Here is a 7,699-nt window from a genome sequence, read left to right as displayed (position 1 = left end):
TTCCACCTCTCTCCAAACCTACTGCAAGAGCAAAGATCGTGTCAACCCAGAGAGAAACCCCCATCTACCTCCACTGCAGATTTGACTGCTGGCCTTACACTCTTCCCTGGACAACTGAATAACGGTACAAAGACCACATTTATGATTGCTTGAAGGCTAACATTATAACCCATACCTTAGGAAAACTATTAGCCACAAGGCACTCACATAGCTAAGTATCCTCTCTCCTTTCTTCCCAGATCCATTTTTAAGGGATTCTGTATTTCGTTCTTAAAAAGCAAACCTGGAAACCTGTTTTTGAGCTAAACAAAAGAAACAGAAACTAAGTCTGAAAAAAAATGTATGAACATAAAGAACGGCTGGACTATCCTGAGGCCACATATCACCATAAATGATGATGTATATTAATGCAAGCAATCTGACTGTGGTGCACATTACAGTCGATGTTTAATGTGATGAAACAACTTAAAGCAGGTCTACCCTTTCACTGCTTCAAGTCACTCCAATTTCAGGTACACTTGAAGGATAGCGTGATACACACCGAGTAAGAAATAGACACAATGTGATAACCATCCTGACAATCCCATTTTAACAATGTCTGCATCTGGTTCCTTGCCATCCTATCTTCCTACTTCATTTACAGAAGTAAATGAAGAAATTAACATTCAAATGTTTTGATCAATTATATCAATATAGCCCCACTATGGCTGAGAAAACAATTTAACTATAATAAAACCAGAAAATATATTAATATGAAAACACAAATTGTACTTTCAGATGGGTACATCCAACTCCCACTGACTGTTAGATAACTGATTGACTGGCACAATGAAGAAATTACTAATACAATAAAATTATTTGTACATACATGAGTGCCAGATGTTTCCCACACTCAAGGTTGTGCCAAGTTCTAAATTTAAGATATAAATCCAGCCTGTTCTGTATGAAAAAATAACATATTCTCCTTTTCTTTATAGTATTGTGTCACCAGAATGCGTATTAGAAGTTATAAGTATGCATTTCTACAAGCTGCTTGAAAGCACATCATCTTTAAGACAGTTTGTCAGATTCTCTCATTTGCCACTTAAAATCCAGTCTAGATTTCTCAAAATGTGAAACTCATTGAAATCCATTGTAAAGACCACCCTAGAAAGATTCACACTTTTTCCTCTCATCCCATTACTTTCAATAACAAAGCTTTTCACCTAGAAGAGACTTGACTACATAAGAAGTTATTTTATGAACGTCAGCAGTGGAAGTACATAAAGATTAGGGAAGCTGTGTTTATTCCCAAAGTAAGTATTATAAAGCTCTTCATTTTCAGATGGTCAAAGTGAGAAACCCAAAGTTTGTCAGCCTATAAAGTGCAACTAGCAAAGAGAGACAACCTCATTTCCGTCCTAGAGTGCTAGCAGCCGGGGGAGGGGGGGGGGGGGGGGGGGGGGTAAGAAAAAAGAAAAAAGTTGTATAATTAATTCAAGACCACAGACTCAAAAATGTCCCAAAGCAGCCAATAAAACTGAGGAATGCAGAGGAACCTGACGCACAGGCGCAGTTTAACAGCCTTCACAGTCGATAACACTACAGACATTTTCCCAACATGATTGTCCCTCTCAATCACACTAGGTCTGAGAATTTAGTTTTCCTGATAACTAGTCCCAAACTCCCATTTTCCCCCAACCTGCCCCATAAACTTAACAGGCATTTCTCTTCAACATAAAAAAAATCCTTCCTTGAAAACCAAGTAACAACACCTAAAGCTGTGATTATGAAACGTCCAGTAGGCTACCGGACAGATGACATCTGACAAAGGGGAAAAAAATAGTATTGGCATTTCTGAAACACACTAGCTTGCTAGCACACGGTCTTTTACAGTTTCTTCACTGTATTTATTCTCCTAAGGAAGAATGATGAATCGATCCATAGAGTATGGCAGCATTTCCAATCTGGCTGTCAAGCTGCTCATCCTGGCCTTTAGAAACATTTGTGCTGTGACCTCATACAAACCATCTGCTGTACACATGTACACCTATGGAAGAATTCAATGAATCTAACGCTAATAGAAGTGACCAAAGAGAGATAATCCTCCCGTTTTAGATGTCAAGAGCATTAAGAAAAAAAAAGTATCAAATTAAACTTTGGATCATACTCAAGGCTGTTTTATCACAGTGTTAAGAACAGTCACGTACTTTTGGACATGACAGAAGTATGTGATTTTTAAGTTGGTGCTTCTCTGTATATTTATAGTAGTAAAGTACAATAGCATGCAAGCACTATATGTCCATGTACATTGCTCTTATGTAGATGATGCTCAAATACCAGTTTATTCTAATGGGTTCTATATTCCCTCCTAGGGGCATCAGTGGCCTTTTCATACTGCCTCCTGGATCACTCCATTGCTGTCGAAAACCTCAGTCCCTAGTGTTCAACTTATTTACAGTTCTGTGTCATACCCTCTTGGACATCTCCTGAGCTACAAAAACTGGAACACACAAAATTATCACAACATTTGCAGAGAGCTCTCTCTATATCATGTTAGTTGCCTCCAGATAGTCCAGAATTCACCCATCTTCCTCTAGCTGTCATACCTGCAAATGCTCAAACTCATCACATTTCAAAATCAGGCTATTCCTAAACTAAAAAGCTTGGATTTTTTTTTTTATCTTGGAGGGATTAAGTAAAAAAATTTTCACGTTTTGGTACCAAAAAAAAAAAGCAAACATTTCCCGCTGTTCTAATGCAACAGGTAGTTAGATTTTTTTTTTCCTTAGCTTTAATGATTAAAATAAAAGGTACTTACCCTTTACATACCATTTACATGTTGTCCAAAGTCAGTACTAAAATACGATACAACATTAATGCCTTCTGCCAGGAGTGAAAACAAAACTGTTACAGGAACAGTACCTTTTCACTCTTGATGTAGGCCAATAGATCAGGCAAGCACTTGACCTCAAATGTGCCAAAGACCTTCGCCAACAATCCATATAAAAAGGAAAACAGCCATTACCAAGCCATAATTTAGCCGTGTGAAGTAACAATATCAAGCAGAACTCTGGGGGGAGTGAATAGAATTGCGATTTTCTCTGTTACTTGTTAAATTTTATGCAAAGTTTCTCGTATTATGAAGCACACTACTATATACTGTGTGTATGACTACCCAGGTGAGTTTCAAAAATGAAGTTCTTAAGCTCTTAGAGTTAAATGAACCTTAGACTTCAGAATTAATAACCAGCTGTGAAGAAGAAAGGCAAAAATGCCTTTCTAAAATCCTGCCTAAAATTCATGTCAGTGCTGTATCAGATCAGAGTAGGAGGGATAAAGGATTGAAAATTTTTGGGAGCAAACAAAAGTAAACTCCAGAAAAGTTGAATCTGTCACAGCAACTAAATACATACAAACAGGCCAGGAATTATACATGTTGCCTTAGGATATTTTTAACCAGACTTTCTTTTTTAAATTAATTGTCTAGTATCACATTTATAGTGCACTGGACCTCACAGTCTGCAGTAAAAGACTGCATCTCCATGGAAGTGACTGTATCAAAATACCATGTACCCTGCTATTGTGCAGCGTACCCCCTTGCCACGGAATTATGCTTCTGAACCACTGTTTTTGTTTTTACAGTACTTTCTAACCCTCACAGCACTGCTGGCACATTTTTTGAGGCTAACCAATTTCTTGCTGTCTCCCTGAAATAACAGCTGCTGAAAGCAAGAACTGACCGCTCCAATCAATAAGGTTAAATTAGATGATTTCAATACCCCTGTTCTTAGCCTTTTAGTTTGCCATATATTTTAATAGAAATCCTATGAACATACTTGCACTACAATTCAAATGATCCTTCCCATCTCCACAAATGCTGTTACTAGTTTGGCAGCAAAGGTTAGGTCTCTAGAAAACTAGTCTTCTACTTTCAGTTTTTACATTGGGAATGTGGAGAAATGCAGTCCTTGACTGATGACTGTGCTGGTAGACATAATTTCTGTAGCTACAGTTACACCAGAAGAAAAAACCCGCAGCTGTTTTTTACCCAACAGCTCAACCCACTTTTGGCGGTGATAATAAAACACACTGATTCAATTTCACCTTCACAACTTCGCAGTTTTAATACAACACTGTGCTCACCCAGATTAAAAAAAAAAAAAAGCCTTCTGCCAGAGGTATGCGTAGTCACGGCTTCCAGGTTCCTTCCTGACAGTTGTGGTGGTCTCAGGCACTGCCAACATCAAAACCTGCACCCTGTTCAATTGCAAACATGAGGATAACTTTAACAGGATCTTAATAAACAGCAGCTACAGAATTGATACATTACTTCCATAGTTAATTTGTTAGAGTGCTCTTCAGGGTTGTACCTCCTGCTCCCCCACTGCAATGCGGTGGCTGTTCCAGCCTTCAGGTGCCCCTCCTGAGCCCACAGCAGAACAACTCACTCACCATCCAGTTGCTGAGACAGTGTAAAACTGAAGGCATGTAGAAATTACCACGCTAGACCCTGAACTGCAATGCTTTAGGAGCCAGCACAGATCTGCTTCCACTTCCACTGGGAAACCAACATGGGTTTGTTATTTTTCATTCCACCAGCAGAAAATATGAAAGCCTGCTCATCAGCTCCTTGGACTACTGCTTTGGCTGCTTTGTTACGGTGCTACAGGATCCAAGATGCTTATAAGCAAGTTTTAAGAAAAATTGTAGAAGCTCAAGCCAAATATACTGTAAATCAGGTGTACTGCTGTCCCCGGACTACTGGGATCACATCAAGTGAACCACTTTGTTATCCTTCTCTTCAGCATACAACATACCTACTATCCATCACATTTATTAATATAAATGGCAGTAAGCAGTAGTATTCTAATGAGTTTATATTGTGGGAGAAGTTCTGAGAATATCAGATCAAGAAATATGCTTGGTTTTCAGTTTTTCTAGAGCTATGTTAGATAGCCACAAAAAATTTCTCAACCAGTTATCTTAGTAAAGCTATCTTTTATCTTACCAGTTATCATAGTAAAGCTAGCCACAACCAATAGTGATATAATTTTCTTAATGAGAACAAAAGACGGATTGGTTATTAATAAACAGAAAATAAACTCCCCCACAACACTTGAGAGACAAAAAGAAAGACTCAAGTCATTTTATGTATGAGTGACTTGATAGCTACAATAAATATATAGAAACAAAATTGTTAATTTGGCAACCAGATAGCTTTCATCTGAAGCTGGGTGACAGCTAAGAACAATTTGTGTTTTAAGGACTCTCAAATAAAACTGTACATTTTGTAAACAGTATTGCAGGAGCAATACTTACACAGTTTAAACCCAGTAATCATCCAAAATAGTTTAATTTTATCCCTGAGTAGTAAAGAATGGATTAGGTTTTTAATTAGTTAGCAAAATACTACTGCTAACTCCCAGCTGTTTGCAAGAGAGCTCCACGATCCAGAAGTGGGGGGAAGGCAGACGGGGATAATTCCTGAAATACTTCTCCACTGCAACAAATCTAAACAGCTCCATAATACCAAACACTGCTCATTCCTCAGAAAATTAAGAATTTAAGGTCAGCTTCAAAGGCCAGTTATTTTCACCAACAAGCAGAACCAAGTTTAGGCTCAACAATATCCCTTCTCCAATCTCTTTTATCTCTGTTTGCATCACTATTAAATTGCTGATCTATTCAGTAAAAATAGGTAAAGGGTACTTAAGCAAGAAAAAAAAAGCAGAAGGAATCCCTTTACTCTGATACTTCTTTCATGCATGTTCTCTGAACTGATGCTTCAGTAACAGTAGATACAATGCTCCTTTTAAGAAAAATACAACCAAGCGGTTGCAGACTCATGTCTCATTTTTGAAGCTCCCTTTTCCCCGTGCCTTTTTCCCCCTCCAATGCATTCTTTTTTTTTGAAAGAGAAACATTTAAAGAAAGCTGAAGAAATTCACATCTCCCAACATTTACTACATGTATAAGACCAATGGCTTTCCTATAGGTGCCAACCACATTTCTATTTCATGATAACACAGCCCTGAAAATGCCAGAATTCTGCTCTAATCACCCAAGATGCCCAACCAAGTCTTTATACTCAAAATATTACCTTGCATCACTCTTAAAACACCAAGTGTCATCGATAAAGGGAGTCCCATGCCATTTATTACACTGGCACTTGTGTATTACTAAAACTCTTACGACATGATAGGCAGTGCTTTTCTTGGCAACTGCAGTAGGGCTGGTGTTTCAAAGCTTTGATGCCGAAGGTCAAAATTTTAGCCACAGAAGAAGTTCAATTCCTCCAATGCAAAATCTGTGTCCCACCATTACTATGAAGCTGAATGCAGAAAATAATAAGGCATTTATTAAACACTGTAAATAACAATTCACAGGGTCAATAAGGTCTAAAGGTGTTCTAAACTTATTTAAAGTATCATCACTGAAGTGTTCCATAACATCCAGCCACAAAGCTTGCTACCTGACAGCATGGCTCATGCTAACATCTGTCCAGTGGAAATTCCTCCCATCTCCAAACAACTGACAAAGCTAATCCTTCAAACAAGTATATCTTTTAATGCAAAATATACTGCTTATTGATATCTGCTACTTTCAAAGTGAGCACCTCTGACTTAGCTGACAAGTTGAATGTCAGCTCTGAGCTTGATATGATGTATAAAAATGTCAAATTATCTCATTACAAAAGTTTTAATGAAAACATAGATGAATACAAATGAGAGTACCTCTGCAGGGAGCTCCTATGACAAATCGAGTCTTTGTCACTGAATGAATGATATATTTGATTAAAGAATTTTCCCCAAGCAAAAATAATTTCACCCACACACCAGTCACGTTTTTTCAAATGCAAGCAACTTCCTTTAATCCTTAAAAGCCTGCATGCAATGCATAGTTATTACACAGAGCTATAACCACTTCCAAACAGGACTGGGTTATGATTTATCATACTGGAAACCAGCTTTCTCCACTAGCTGTCCTCTGGATTTCTATGGAATTAGGCACTTGATCAAATTATTTTCCATGGAAGAGGGTCTGAAAAACAAATAGCTTAACAAAAATCCCAGGAAGAATATTGCTCAGAGTGTTCGTTTCATATATACACTATGCCATGGGGTGGGTCCAAGGAAGGCAAACAATTTCAAAGAGCCAGCTGCCACAGAGTATAAAAGTTAGCAAGAAACAGGTGCTAGATTCATTATTGGAAGCAGTGAGAGCGAGTGCGAAGGGAGGAGACGCACCTACAGCTCCCGACACAGTGTCTTTCTCCACCTGATGCCCTGTTGGAAACGATGACATTTTCACAAGAGCAGTTAGATCCTTCCTAGTATCAGTTTATCAGCCTTGCAAATACTGTTCAGCATGGTGATGTGCACAGGCTTCAGGAGAAACAAAAGGCTGGGAATGCAGAGCAATAAATGATATTGAATATTGTATTTTAAGCAGGGGCAACTTATTAAAACAACAATAACAGCTTGTGACTGTGTTAATCAGCTCTCCCTTCCCAAGCAAGGCATTTGGCAATGCCTTGCTCTCTGGGTTGGTGTTACGGTATGCGGTTGTGATACAGAGCTGTGTACAGTACCTCTCCCTGCAGCTTCCAGAGTGTGTGTGTTCACATACATACACACACATACATATATATATATATATATCCCCGCACCTCCGGGCTTCGTGGTCACACGCCAGCCCCCCCCCGGGGATGGCTCCG

Source organism: Pygoscelis adeliae, unplaced genomic scaffold, assembly GCF_000699105.1.
Source record: "Pygoscelis adeliae isolate BGI_AS28 unplaced genomic scaffold, ASM69910v1 Scaffold126, whole genome shotgun sequence".
Taxonomy (NCBI): domain Eukaryota; kingdom Metazoa; phylum Chordata; class Aves; order Sphenisciformes; family Spheniscidae; genus Pygoscelis; species Pygoscelis adeliae.
This window is presented reverse-complemented; position numbering follows the sequence as displayed.